This window comes from Solanum stenotomum, chromosome 6 (assembly GCF_019186545.1).
Source record: "Solanum stenotomum isolate F172 chromosome 6, ASM1918654v1, whole genome shotgun sequence".
Classification (NCBI taxonomy): Eukaryota; Viridiplantae; Streptophyta; class Magnoliopsida; order Solanales; family Solanaceae; genus Solanum; species Solanum stenotomum.
In genome coordinates, this window is record NC_064287.1 from 5,302,940 (window position 1) to 5,319,926 (window position 16,987).

The window sequence follows — 16,987 nt, forward strand, 5'->3', positions numbered from 1 at the left end:
AATGCTCCAAAAACTACAAAAAGAAGAAAAAAAAATCTCTATAAACTACAAAGAGAAAAAATCAAATAGTTTTTTTCTAAAAAAAATGTGATTCATATTATCATGAATTCAAAAATAATAATATTGAATATAATTGCAATAGAGAAAAAGTGATAACCATATTAGGCACATCAAATAGTTTACCTTGTAAAATCGAACTGCACAGAGATATCTAACAATCTTCATCCTGCAAAATCAGATCAAAGAAGACAAAAAATTAACCAATAATAGAGATAAAAGATGAAGAATAAGAAAAAATGTAAAAAATATGAAAGGTTATAAGTGTGATTTTGAGATATCATAAATTTGTATATTAAATTATTTGAGGGTTATGAATATGAAAGGTTAGGAGTTATGAAATTTATTAATATTTATTAAGAGTAAAATTTATGTAATTGAAGAGGTAAGAAAATAAAATAATTGAAAGAAATAAGAGAAAAATGCCAATAAAATCACAAAAAAGATAAATAAGAATGAATCTCTTAGAGAGCGCCACGTCACCGTTTTTATATTCAGCTTTATTATAATATATAGATTTGATCAAATGTATATTATAGATAGACGTACTATTGGTTTGATAAACGCTCTATCTTGCATTACCTATCATTTACTTGATTATGTATTTAAAATTTAAATTTTGTTACATATATATTCTCATATATAGTATTTCTGAGCAATTAAATAATCTTAATTTTGCAATTGATTTTAATATAAAATTATGGCTTATAAGTACCTTTGAACACTTGCACATGTATCTGCAATTATAATAGACTAGGGAATTCGACCGCGCTTCGCGCAATTATGAAATATATATGTACATTTATTTTAAAAGATAATTATGATACAAAAAGTAAAAAATCAATTATAGAAATAAGAAAAATGATAAAATCACAATACAATTTTTTTTTTTAGAATTAGAGCTTAAGTGAATTACATTTTTATTATCAAATGTTTTTCAAAAACAAAAGACTAATTTATTAAGAAAAAAATTCATATATTATGATGTTAATACATAAATTTCGAATAAACATATTTAATGACTTGATTTTTTTTCTTATTTTTGTCAAATGATAAATTTACTATCCGATGAATCTTCCTTTAATTCAAAAAAATAAATGATGAAACTAAAAATAGGAGGAAATAGAGATAAATATTTCTATTTCATTTCTTCTTCAATATTTAATCCTTTCTTTGTCCTTGTTTTTTCTCTTATTATCATCGTCTAAATAATTATTATTCTCTATTTTTCATTATCATCTAAATAAACCTCTATTGCTAATTTTCGTATATATCTTATATTATTATGGTGATTCATTAGAAGTACCTAATAATTTAAATGGTTCTTCACCATAAGAAATACCTAATAATTCCGTATTTCAATACTTAATATACATTTTTTTGAGCCATGAGTAATAAAATTTACACGTCTATTAGCGTAGTTAGTTGTGTTCGGACAAAGTTACAAATAACTAATTTGAGCCTAAATGAAAATGTAATTTAGTAAAATTAAAAAATTTATAAGAACCTAAATTTTAAAAAATATATATAGAGAGAACATATGAAAAAGTAAGTAAAAAGAGAAAAATAACAACACAATTTTGTGAAGTCCTTAATCACAAAAACAAAGATGATATAAAATCATATAATCAATGCAATTATTTTTGAGCTTTTATTAGGCACCCCTTCTATCCATATCCAAGTGCCTTTTCATGGAGTCAAACTAAAGTATAAATCTGATACTATAACAATAATATCGAATATCACTATTTCAAATATGAAATAAAAATAATAATCTTGAGTAGGAATCTAATGAAAAAAAATGACTTTATATAGACAAAATTGAAGAAATTAATATCATAAGGCATCTTAAAATTTGAAATTAAATAGTTGGGGGTTATGAATATAAAACTTTAAAGAAAAATAGTTAACAATATTAATTAAAGTAAAAGTTCAATTAGGTATAAGTTATGGAGATAAGAATTTTAAAATAAATAAAAGAAGGAAAAAATAAAATAATGAAGACCAAAAAAAAACTCATGAACTATTCAACATTTATTGGGTGTTTAAGTTTATTAGGAAAGCAAGCAAATCAACTTCTTCTCTTTTTGTACTACTCCATTGTGTTTAACAAAAGTGAAAGAGGAAAAAAAATACAATAAAAAAAATAGACAAATATCTTGAAATATTAAAGTAGTGAATATTGAGACTTTTAATTTTTTGTAACAAAGAATAACAATGAGTGTAAATAATTTTTCCGACATTTAAGTATAACAATAAATAGAGGAGTAGTAGTTGATATATTTATTTTTTGTACAATAATAAGTAAGTAGAAAAATATGAAAAATTGTGGAAAAAAGATAAATAGAATCTTTGGCCAAAGAGAGGTGCAACTTCATTTCTCTATGAGATTTTTAAGTACAACAATATGTTATAGCTATTAGAAATGTATCATAGATAATATACTTTCAGGAATGTCAAAATTTCAGATATTGAAATCCAAACAATACATTAATGAATCTTTAAAATATTGAAAGCATTCAAACTTTACACTAATATGATCATCTCTCTTGATGATTCTTTCAACATAATTAAACTTCCTTCTTCATTTTGATGATCTTGTACTAAATTAATGTAAACATCTCTTTACAATGAATCTTTGAAGAATATATCTTTGATCTTTATCAAAGTGAAGAACATATCATGTCACTATCTTTCTATGATTTCTTATGGAAAAGATGAAGAATAATTTTTATTTTTTTTTAAAGAGAAAAAAACTACACTATTAGAAAGAAAGAATGAGAAAAAAAACTACACTAATAGAAAGAAAGAATGAGAAAAGTGAAAATGAAAAATGAATATTCAACATCTCCATGGATGATTGTAATTTATAGATTTGATAATCCTTAAGAATAAGTTGAAGAGACATGTTATTTAAGTAGAGAATATGAATAGATGGAGGTTTTTTGTAACTCATTAGATTAAATTAGAATAGTAAATATGATTGTTTTTTTTTAATTTAATAAATAAAATATTTAATGAAAATAATTAAGAAAAAAAATATCAAAAAAGGAGAAAAAAGAATGGAGGCCATAGAGAGGTGCCACATCACCTTGTCTATGTTTCTCCTTTATATTATATATAGATTTTAATTTTAGATACATTAAAAAGAGATATAACTATTAATCAAAAAAAAGTTGGAGGATGTAAATTATCATTTGTATATGGCGTAGTTGACTCGATATATATTTTATTTTGTAAAAATCCTTTTTGCCAAAAGTTTTTATTCATAATGGCCAGAATGGCACATTCAAACTTTAAACAGGTTTATTTTCTGCATTATTACCCTTATTTAAATTTAAATTTATTAATTAACTAGTGAATTTGACCGCGCTTCGCGCAGTTTATAAAAAAATCAATAAATTGAAAATAATATTTTTATAACTTCATATAGCGGAAACAAATTTTAATTTTGTTATATTGTTTAAAATACAAAAAAAATATTTTTATTGGTGTTAGATGAACCACATTTAAAAATAAGTAAATTTACATTTCAAATAAAAGAAAAATGAAATAAAACCTAATAAAACTAAAATCATAAAAACACAAACACACAACATATTTTTTAACAAAGTGAAGTACATATGACATTATTATGCATATTTGATATAGTCTTTGAGACAATATATTGAAAGGAGCACACATTTTTTTCTTCAAAAAATTGATGAATGTATAATAATGTAGTTGTCTAAACAATGATACTTACTCATGGCAATGAAAAACTTGCATAATTATGCTTTCTAAACTCATTTGGCACACTTCTATGGTAACAATAAAGAGAATGATTGATAATTTAATTTAGGAATAACTTCACCAAGTAAGAAGAGTCCTATAATTGTCATACAAACATCTAATGTAACAAAATATTGTGAAAATTTATGATTATTATCGAGATAAATTCTCAACTCCTACTTGTACGTGAATCCCTAGTATTCTCACACAAATATTCTCATCAATCATCTCAATTTGTTCTGTGTCTCATGGATGACTTTGTATTCCACATTAGTTAGTCCTCTTGCCAAACACATTCTATCAAAAAAGAAAAAAAACTTTAACATACATAGTTTCACAATACATTATGAGAATTAAGGTGATCAAGAAGTGTCACGACCCAAATTGAGTCATGAGTGGCACCCACACTTCACCTCCTAAGTGGGCGGACCAAGGAATCTAAACCCCAACATATACTAATAATTTAACTACGACTAACAACAATAACGCGGAAGTTCCAAAACTTATTAAAGTAACCAATCAAATAAACCTCTAAAGTCTATTACATATTATCCCCAAAATCTGAAAGTCATCACATCAAGGACATCTGTTCTTAACATAACAAGTCTAAAAGTATTAGAGACCCCAAAATAAGTAAATACGATGGTCCATGTCCAAAGTTCAAGGACATCACGCCATAACTGAGAGAATCCAGCACGAGCTAGAAGGAATAGCTCACCCTGAAATCTGATGTGCTGGAGACTGGCTAGAGCTGAGGGCGAGTCGAAGTCGATGGTACACTTGCTGCACTCCACAAAACAAAAACGAAAAAAACACAAGTAGGGGTCAGTACAAGGAACACGTACTGAGTAGGTATCATCCGCCAACCCAAAATAGAAACTAATATACAATGAATAATAGTATAAAGTCAACTATAGCACTTAGCAGGTGATAAGAAACCACAACATGAACAAGTAATAGTTGAAGCAAGTACGTAATCAATCACAATATCAAGCACACACATGAGGACTCATGCCTCTACATCACACTCGTTTGGGAAATGCGTTCATTGAGATTGAGTACATTAAGTTAATTCAATATCTTTTTCCTTTAAGGTTACCGTGTCGGAACGTGACACCCCAATCTAATTATACCGTGTCGGAACGTGACACTCCGATTCAATAATACCGTGTCGAAACGTGACACTCCGATCCAAAAATACCGTGTCGGAACGTGACACTCTGATCCAAAAATACTGTGTCGGAACGTGACACTCCGATCCAAAAATACCGTGTCGGAACGTGACACTCCGATCCAATAATATTATTAATTTATCATTTATTATCACTACTTTTCAGTTCATTAATAATATTACATCAAGCCCTCTTTATTCAAGGCATAATTTCAATAGAGAGGTTTTCAGATTATAAATCTCACGGTCTCAGGATTTTAGACCAATCACAAACCACACAACCAAGCCACATAATCACACAGTCAAGTACATAGAGAACTTCACAATATCATTCAATGCATATCAATCGCTATTAAGAGTTTATCTATCAAATAGAACAAACCATAACCTATCTCCACTGAAGAACTGACGTCAGGCAAGCTACTTCTCCAATGCCTTTCCTTTCCTTAACACCTTCGAACGTTTCCAATCTATCAAGTATGCATAATTTGTAAGTTAACGAATCTATAGACACCACCCACGTTACTATATGTCTAGCCTAGACCCAAAAATTCACCCGATTCTATAATCAATTTTCCTCCAATTTGCATAACTTTAATGGTATTCAATTAATATATTATGCCTTATATTTAATAACCTATCTCAATATGTCGAATTATAATTTATAATACGAGAACACAATACTAATATTAAATGTTTGAAGCCACCGGTTACGAAACCAGTGGCAGCCAACCCTCAACCATACTCATGCATAAATATTGCACGATGGCAATACCCAAATTTCATGATGACCTTACTCCTATAAAATATTCTCACAACCAGTACTCCAATCAGTTGCCCCAGTTAGGAAATTTAGTTACTGATTATATTTACCATTAGTCATATCAATATACACACCCTTATAAATACAACACCTCAATTTTCTTACCCCCAACATTATAATAATAATAATAATAATAATATGAATTATCGCCTAACATTTACTAAAAATGGACAACAATAGAATTGAATATATAAGACTAATGAGTAATTAATGCATTCCAAGGATTTTCACCCAACTTTTCCTATCATTAATTACCACCCAAGTTCAAAGCAGCACCATCTATATATCTGCTTCTGATTCTTTCAGCCCATTATTAAATTATTAATCATACAATCTATTTTCATATATAAAATACACAAGGGTTATGATTTGGTTGATTCTTTACCTGATTCGCTGGTACTTCTTCGACGCCGCAGGTAAGGATTCGCTCGGTTGTAAGTCTTCTTCTCTCATCTTTTAATTATTTAGGGTTAATAATTATCCACTAATTAATAATTAAATAACTACTAAACCCTATACTTTCTTTCTACAGAATATTTACTCCTTAATTATTATATAAGACCAGCTATAAGAGTGTGAATATGACCCACTATAAACTTTAATATTATTTTCTTTAACCACTAACTAAATAAATTATTAAAAGTACCCCATTAATTCTATAATTGTAGTTATGAATAGTCCAAAATATCCATTTAGAATCTATCGGAAAGTATTTTTTGAAATAAAAAGCTCTAGTACTCAAAACGATCAAATGGGTCGTTATTGTAGATACCAATTTACCCATCGTTCGTCCTCGAATGATCAAAAGAAGGCGAGGGTAAGAAAGGGTACCTGAATCGACAAAAAGGTGTGGATATCTTTCATGGATATCAGCCTCACTCTCCCAAGTGGACTCTTCAACTGGCCGATTCTTCCACTGAACCTTGATAGATGCAATCTCTTTTGACCTCAACTTGCGAACCTCCCTATCTAGAATAGCTACAGGCTCCTCCTCATAAGACAGATTCTCATCAAGCAGTATTGAATCTCAACGAATAATGTAGTTTCCATCACCATGGCATTTTTTAAGCATGGACACATGAAATATTGGGTGCACCCCTGGCAACCCTGGAGGTAAGGCCAATTCACAGGCCACATCCCCCACGCGTTTAAGAACTTCAAATGGCCCAATGTACCTCGGACTAAGCTTACCTCGCTTATCAAACCGCATCACACCCTTCATGGGTGAAACCTTAAGCAAGACCTGCTCACCCTCCATAAACTCCAAGTCCCTGACCTTCCGATTTGCATACTCATTCTGCCTGTTCTGAGCTGCAAAAAGCTTCTCCCGAATGAATTTCACTTTCTTTAATGATTCCCTCAAGAGATCGGTACCCCAAGGCCTCACCTCAAATGAATCAAACCAGCCAATGGGAGACCTACATCTCCTCCCATACAATGCCTTAAATGGGGCCATATCAATACTTGAGTGGTAGCTATTGTTGTACGAAAACTCTGCTAAAGGTAAGAATTGATCCCAATGACCACTAAAATCTATCACGCACGCACGAAACATATCCTCCAACACTTGAATTGTTCGCTCAGACTGTCCATCGGTCTGAGGGTGAAATGTGGTACTAAGATCCAATCTAGTACCTAATTCAGAATGCAAGGTCCTCCAAAAGTTAGAAGTAAATTGCGTACCTCTATCTGATATGATGGAAATTGGAACTCCATGCAATCGAACAATCTCACAGATATAGAGTTTGGCTAACTTCTCTGCATTGTAAGTCATCTTGACCGGAACGAAGTGAGCAAACTTAGTTAACCTGTCAACAATTACCCAAATAGAATCAAACTTACCCAATGTCTTTGGAAGACCAACCACAAAATCCATTGCAATTCTTTCCCACTTCCATTTCGGAATGGGCATTCTCTGAAGTGTCCCTCCAGGCCTCTGATGTTCATACTTTACCTGCTGACAGTTTGGACATTGGGCAACAAAATCAACAATGTCACGCTTCATTCTACTCCACCAATAATGTTGTCTCAGATCACGATACATCTTGGTTGCACCAGGATGTATAGAATACCTCGAACTATGAGCCTCTGCAAGAATATTATGAGTCAAGTCATCAACACGGGGCACACACACCCACCCTTTAATTCTCAAGACGCCTTCCTTATCAATCACAACCTCCTTAGCCTCTCCCCGCAACACCATATCTCGAAATCGACTCAGCTTCTCATCCTCAAACTGCTTTCCCTTAATCTTGTCAAGAAAAGAAGATCTTGCCTCCACACAAGCCAAGAATCCTCCTTTTTCAAGTATTTCCAGCCTCATAAAGTCATTAGCCAAAGTTTGCACCTCTCTAGCCAATGGGCGTCTAGAGACCTGTAAGTGGGCTAAACTACCCATGCTCCCTGCTTTTCTACTTAGGGCATCTGCCACAACATTAGCCTTTCCCGGGTGATATAAAATAGTAATATCATAGTCTTTCAATAACTCCATCCACCTCCTCTGCCTCAAATTCAAATCCTTCTGGGTGAACACATATTGTAAACTGCGATGATCTGTATACACTTCACACTTGACCCCATATAGATAATGCCTCCACTGCTTCAATGCAAATACAACTGTAGCCAACTCCAAATCATGGGTTGGATAGTTACGTTCATGCACTTTCAATTGCCTTGAAGCATAGGCAATTACATTCCTCTCCTGCATTAGCACTGCACCCAAACCAGAATAAGATGCATCACAATAAATAATGAAATTCTTACCTTCCACGGGCAAGGCAAGAATCGGTGCAGTAGTCAACAAGGTCTTGAGTTTCAGGAAGCTTTCTTCACACTCATTCGACCATACAAATGGAACATTCTTCTTGGTCAAATTGGTCAATTGGGAAGCAATGGAAGAGAATCCCTGTATGAATTGACGGTAGTAGCTAGCTAAACCAACAAAACTCCTTACCTCTGAAACATTAGTAGGCCTTACCCAACTCTTCACTGCTTCAATCTTAGAGGTATCCACTATCACTCCATCCTTAGAAACCACGTGCCCCAAGAAGGACACTGAATCGAGACAAAACTCACACTTGGAGAATTTGGCATAAAGCTTTTTCTCCCTCAACAACCCCAATAGAATTCTCAAATGCTCCTTGTGTTCCCTCCTGCTCTTCGAGTATATCAGGATATCATCAATGAATACAATAACAAAGAGGTCTAAATATGGCTTAAAAATTTCGTTCATTAGGCTCATGAAAGCTGCAGGGGCATTCGTAAGCCCAAAAGACATTACGAAGAATTGCCCATACCTGGTTCGAAAAGCAGTCTTTGGCACGTCCGTTGCCCACATTTTCAATTGATGATAACCGGACCTCAAATCAAATTTAGAGAAGACACAAACACCCTGTAACTGATCGAACAAGTCATCAATGCGAGGAATGGGGTACTTGTTCTTAATAGTTACCTTATTCAGCTGCATGTAGTCTATGCACATCCGAAAACTACCATCCTTCTTCTTCACAAATAAAACTGGAGCACCCCAAGGAGATGTACTCGGTCTAATAAAACCTTTACCTAACAATTCCTGAAGTTGGGCCTTTAACTCCCTTAACTCAGCTGGGGCCATTCTATAAGGTGGAATGGAAATGGGGCAAGTCCCTGGCTCCAAGTCAATACAAAAATCAATATCTCTATCTGGTGGCATACCAGGTAGGTCGGAAGGAAAAACATCTGTAAACTCACGGACTATCGAAACATACTCGATTGAAGGCACTTTGGAAGTATCATCCCTGAGATGTGCCAAGAAGGATAAACAACCCTTACTCACCAGCCTCTTAGCACGAAGACAAGAGATAATACGAACTAGGGCGGGAATATAGTCACTCTCCCACACTAGTGGATCTATCCCAGGCTTGGCCAAGGTCACAGTTTTAGCATTACAATCTAAGATAGCAAAATTTGGAGAAAGCCAAGTCATACCCAAAATTACATCAAAATCAACCATCTCTAGAATAATCAGATCTACATAAGTCTCACCCCCCACAAAAGTCACAAGGCAAGACCTATACACCTTTTCCACTATCACAGACTCACCAACAGGAGTAGAGACACGAATAGGCATGTCAAGCACATCACAATGCAAATCAAGACCAGTAGCGAACGAGGAAGATACATAAGAAAATGTGGATCCAGGATCAAACAATATAGAAGCCATGCGATCACAGACCAGAAGAGTACCTGTGATAACAAGATCAGATGTCTCTGCCTCTGACCTCCTTGGGGAAAGCATAACAATAGGCCCTATCACTTGTCTGTCCATTGCCTCTACCGGGCTGCGCTCCAGTAGTTCCAACCTGTCCGCCACCCCGGTTGAACTGGTGACTACCATTACCTTGGCCACCATGTCCTCCAGAATGATGGCCTCTACCATGACCATCTCTACCTCTAACTGCTGGGGATTTGTAACTCTGATCGTACCGAGCCTGACTCTGCTTTGGACAATATTTCTTGATATGTCCGGCTTCTCCACATCCATAACAAGTCCTAGAGTCGAGTGTAGGTCTCTGTGAAGACGAAGAAGACTGGAGGTAACCCCCAAACTCAGAAAAAGGTTGACTGGTCCGCAACTGACCCTCAACTGAAGCCTGCAATGAAGACTGAATAGGACGGGGTGGATAGCCCACTGAACTCTGCCCTCTGGAGTACGAACCACTAAACTCACCTCCCTTACGAAACTTTTTAAATGTTGACACCTTGGTGAAGTCATCCGGCTTCACCCCCTCTACCTCTATCACAAAATCAATCACTTCCTGAAAAGATTTTGCAGAAGCAGCTACCTGTAAAGCTGGGATCTGCAAATCTGACCTCAATCTCTTTACAAAGCGGCGAATCCGCTCTTGCGGACTGAAGCAAAGCTGAGTGGCATACCTGGATAACGCACGAAATTTAACCTCATAAGCTGCAACAAACATTCTTCCTTGCTTTATGTTCAGGAACTCATCTCTCCTTCTGTCCCTCAAAGTTCGGGGTATGTACTTCTCCATAAATAAGCTAGAAAATGCTGTCCAAGTCATAGGTGGTGCCTTTGCTGGTCGACACTCCACATGAGACCGCCACCACATTTTGGCATCCCCTTGAAACTGGTATGTCACAAACTCAACACCGAATCGCTCCACTATGTACATCTTATGTAACAACTCATGACAATCAACCAGGAAATCATAAGCATCTTCAGATTCGGTACCCTTGAAAACCGGAGGTTTCAGCTTTAAGAACTTAATAAAGAGATCATGCTGGTCACTAGTCATTATAGGCCCTGTAGTCAATCGGGGAAACGTGCCTGTTTCCAAGGACACATCCATGCGATGAGCCACATCGGCTGCATGTTGTACTCCCTGAACTTGAGGTGCTAGTGAAGAAAATGCTGGGGGTGCCTGCCCCTGATCAGATAACCCGCTAAGATAAGTGAGAACCTGATTAATCATCTTTGGAGTAGGCTGGGGTGGTACTTCCTTCTCTTGAATCTGCTCATCTTCCCCTTCGTCACTCTTTCTCAATACCTCGTCAATCGATGGATGAGTCACCACTCTATCCCTAGCTGGACCAGGTGTTTGTCCTCTGCCTTTAGTGGGCCTTCTCCCGCGACCTCTACCACGGCCTCTTGCCACTGCTCTCCTTCGAGCTGCAGCCTCAACGGTTGGCTCAAGCGTACCCTGTCTTGCCGGTGTTGGTGTTGTCACACCTGGTTCTCTAGTTCCGACCATCTGCGAGATAGATTGAAGAAGGTCAGATACCAATTTGTATCTCCTAGATACCAATTGGATTCAAGTAATAGCAGAAAGAAAGAAAAATGTGAGTTTTCCTAAAGTCCTATAGCCTCTTGAAGAAAAGTAAAGGCGTCCCCGTACCGTTCCGCAAGACTCTACTAGACCTGTCCTTGTGTGATGAGATCATCGAACCTAACGCTCTGATACCAAGTTTGTCACGACCCAAATTGAGTCATGAGTGAAACCCACACTTCACCTCCTAAGTGGGCGGACCAAGGAATCTAAACCCCAACATATACCAATAATTTAACTACGACTAACAANGGCTCAAGCGTACCCTGTCTTGCCGGTGTTGGTGTTGTCACACCTGTTGCTCTAGTTCTGACCATCTGCGAGATAGAGTTAAGAAGGTCAGATACTAATTTGTATCACCTAGATACCAATTGGATTCAAGTAATAGTAGAAAGAAAGAAAAGTGTGAGTTTTCCTAAAGTCCTATAGCCTCTTGAAGAAAAGTAAAGGCGTCCCCGTACCGTTCCGTAAGACTCTACTAGACCTGTCCTTGTGTGATGAGATCATCGAACCTAAAGCTCTGATACCAAGTTTGTCACGACCCAAATTGAGTCATGAGTGGCACCCATACTTCACCTCCCAAGTGGGCGGACCAAGGAATCTAAACCCCAATATATACCAATAATTTAACTACGACTAACAACAATAACGCGGAAGCTCCAAAACTTATTAAAGTAACCAATCAAATAAACCTCTAAAGTCTATTACATATTATCCCCAAAATCTGAAAGTCATCACATCAAGGACATCTGTTCTTAACATATCAAGTCTAAAAGTATTAAAGACCCCAAAATAAGTAAATACGATGGTCCATGTCCGAAATTCAAGGACATCACGCATAACTGAGAGAATCCAGCACAAGCTAGAAGGAATAGCTCACCTTGAAATCTGATGTGTCGGAGACTGGCTAGAGCTGAGGGCGAGTCGAAGTCGATGGTACACTTGCTGCACTCCACAAAACAAAAACGAAAAAAACACAAGTAGGGGTCAGTACAAGGAACACGTACTGAGTAGGTATCATCGGCCAACCCAATATAGAAACTAATATACAATGAATATTAGTATAAAGTCAACTATAGCACTTAGCAGGTGAAAAGAAACCACAACATGAACAAGTAACAGTTGAAGCAAGTACGTAATCAATCATAATATCAAGCACACACACGAGGACTCATGCCTCTACATCACACTCGTTTGGGAAATGCGTTCATTGAGATTGAGTACATTAAGTTAATTCAATATCTTTTTCCTTTAAGGTTACCGTGTCGAAACGTGACACTCCAATCTAATTATACCGTGTCGGAACGTGACACTCCGATTCAATAATATCGTGTCGGAACGTGACACTCCGATCCAAAAATACCGTGTCGGAACGTGACACTCTGATCCAAAAATACTGTGTCGGAACGTGACACTCCGATCCAAAAATACCGTGTCGGAACGTGACACTCCGATCCAATAATATTATTAATTTATCATTTATTATCACTACTTTTCAGTTCATTAATAATATTACATCAAGCCCTCTTTATTCAAGGCATAACTTCAATAGAGAGGTTTTCAGATTATAAATCTCACGGTCTCAGGATTTTAGACCAATCACAAAGCACACAACCAAGCCACATAATCACACAGTTAAGTACATAGAGAACTTTACAATATCATTCAATGCATATCAATCGCTATTAAGAGTTTATCTATCAAATAGAACAAACCATAACCTACCTCCACCGAAGAACTGACGTCAGACAATCTACTTCTCCAATGCCTTTCCTTTCCTTAACACCTTCGAACGTTTCCAATCTATCAAGTATGCCTAATTTGTAAGTTAACGAATCTATAGACACCACCCACGTTACTATATGTCTAGCCTAGACCCAAAAATTCACCCGATTCTATAATCAATTTTCCTCCAATTTGCATAACTTTAATGGTATTCAATTAATATATTATGCCTTATATTTAATAACTTATCTCAATATGTCGAATTATAATTTATAATACGAGAACACAATACTAATATTAAATGTTTGAAGCCACCGGTTACGAAACCAGTGGCAGCCAACCCTCAACCATACTCTTGCATAAATATTGCACGATGGCAATACCCAGATTCCATGATGACCTTACTCCTATAAAAGATTCTCACAACCAGTACTCCAATCAGTTGCCCCAATTAGGAACTTTAGTTACTGATTATATTTTCCATTAGTCATATCAATATACACACCCTTATAAATACAACACCTCAATTTTCTTACCCCCAACATAATAATAATAATAATAATAATAATAATAATAATAATAATAATAATAATAATAATAATAATATGAATTATCGCCTAACATTTACTAAAAATGGACAACAATAGAATTGAATATATAAGACTAATGAGTAATTAATGCATTCCAAGGATTTTCACCCAACTTTTCCTATCGTTAATTACCACCCAAGTTCAAAGCAGCACCATCTATATATCTGTTTCTAATTCTTTCACCCCATTATTAAATAATTAATCATACAATCTATGTTCATATATAAAATACACAAGGGTTATGATTTGGTTGATTCTTTACCTGATTCGCTGGTACTTCTTCGACGCCGCAGGTAAGGATTCGCTTGGTTGTAAGTCTTCTTCTCTCCTCTTTTAATTATTTTGGGTTAATAATTATCCACTAATTAATAATTAAATAACTACTAAACCCTATAATTTCTTCCTACAGAATATTTACTCCTTAATTATTATATAAGACCAGCTATAAAAGTGTGAAAGTGACCCATTATAAATTTTAATGTTATTTTCTTTAACCACGAACTAAATAAATTATTAAAAGTACCCCATTAATTCTATAATTGTAGTTATGAGTAGTCCAAAATATCCATTTAGAATCTATTGGAAAGTATTTTTTTGAAATAAAAAGCTCTAATACTCAAAACGACCAAATGGGTCGTTACAAGAAGTCAAATAAGAGATTGGACATATCAAAGAGAATTTAATTAGTGTCGTCTGGGTTTCATATGTGAAGAGTGAAAAATTATAAATCAATTCACCTTTTGTCTTGAAATAAATCACATTCCACATTTCTTCAAAATCTTATTCCTTATCATCAAATAAGAGATTGGACATATCGAAGAGAATTTAATTAGTGTCGTCTGGATTTCATATGTGAAGAATGAAAAATTATAAATCAATTCACCTTTTGTCTTGAAATAAATCACATTTCACATTTCTTCAAATCTTATTCCTTATCATCAAATCATGTCTATTATAATGATCAGCTCTGATAAAAAAAGAAAAAAAAAATGTTAAACTAACAATCCAGTTAAAAACAAATATAGTAAGCAAGCTACTACATGAAGGAAAAAAAAATACACTTCCAATCTATATATAGTACAAAAATATAGAATATGAAAAGACACAAAATTAATGAAAATATAATTACTCAAAAATTAATACATACTAATTAATATAATTGAAAATAAAGCAATTGTTGATGGAAAAACGGAAAGGAAGAAAACTTACAGCTAATCATTAATTTCACAATAAAGAAAAAATAAAATATCTTAATTAGTGCTAATTTTTAGTCATTAGTTATTTTGGTATAAGAAAACTTACATCTAATCAAATTAATGTTCCTTTTTGGTTAATTTTAGTTACCTCCAATTTTAGTAGTGATTTAATTTAATTAAACTAAGTAAAATTCTCGTTCTTTTTTAAGTTAATGCTATACTCAAATTAACATTATTTTTTGGTTAATTTTAGTTATTATCGATTTAGCAGTAACTTAATCAAATTAAACTAAGCAAAATTAACGTTTCCTTTTTAGTTATTGTACATTTATAGTCATTGTATCATTACTTTTGGAAGAAATAAATGTTATGAAGGCTCATAATGAGGGAAGAGAATAATTTTTTAAACATATTTTTGAACAGAAAATGAAGGTAAAAATTGAAAATTCTGAAAAAATAGATAAATAATGATACTGGTCATTGAAGTTTGCCACATCAGCGAGCTGATATTCAGCTTTATATAGATATATAAATTTTGAATACTCCCTCCGTCCCATTTTATATGTCACCTTTTTACTTTGCATTTGCATTAAGAAATGATGTAACTTTACTTTTCTACCCTTATTTAATGTTTTCTTAAGTCAACTTTATAATAAATGATAAATACATTTTCAAGATTAATTAACTACTCTATGAAGGTTATAATAGGCAAAATATGATAATTTATGCATAAATTTTATAAAATGATAAGTATTGTGGTCCAACTATTTATAGAAAGGAATGACATATAAAATGGAACGGAGGGAGTACATGACAAAGTTTCCCAATACATGGGGAATATACTTATTCCCAGATTCCCACAATTTCCATAAATACATGTTAGTTTCAATTTCTTTTAAAAAGGCTACAAAATGGTAGCCACGCGTGAAAAATTTCTTTTCTTCCCTCTATTTTCCAATATAAATTATAAAGAACACAAATTTGAATTGACAATTAAGAAATAAAATTTAAAATTTGAATGACAAGATAAACACTAATAATATTAAATTTAAAATAAATTTAACTTACACTCAATTCAAATTCAAGATTTATAAGATAACTTGACAAGTAAAATTATTAATCAAAAGTGTCATATATACTGGCCATTTATATAACAATAATAATAAAAATTATATTTCTCAACTTCGTGATTTAGAGATAATATATTTTTGGTTAAAAAAAAGTGGCTCACATTTATTTCAATTGTTAAATATGTAACTTTGATATAGCCAAAATTCTTTTAGCTGACGGAAGTGAAAAAATTGATTCAAAATTATTTTTCGATAAAATAAAAATTACACAAGGTATATTTGACCCTTCTCGCAATATTTTGAGGTATGTTTGAAGAATCAAGATCATTTTTGGTTGACGGAAGTGAAAAATTGATTAATTTTTTTTTATAAAATAAAAAGTATACAAGATATATTTGATCCTTCTCGCAATATTTCGAGGTATATTTGATCCTCTTCATACATGAATTTTTGTCTTTTTTTTTTTGATCTTCTTTATTCAATGACTATTTTTGGTTTACTATGTTGGTGATCAAATTTAATTTTTCACTCATCTTCTTTCAAAGTCTATCATAGATGCATCAACTTTTTTTACAACTACATAAACAAAATTCAATATGACCGCAAAAAAAATAAAATTAGTTTGCTTAAAAAAATCATTTTTATTTCGTTCACAGTTTCTTTTTATTTCTCATGTTTTTCATACTAAAGAATAAAAGCGGAAAATTAAATACGAACAACAAACTCAAATAATGATTAACAAATAGATTCACGAGGGAG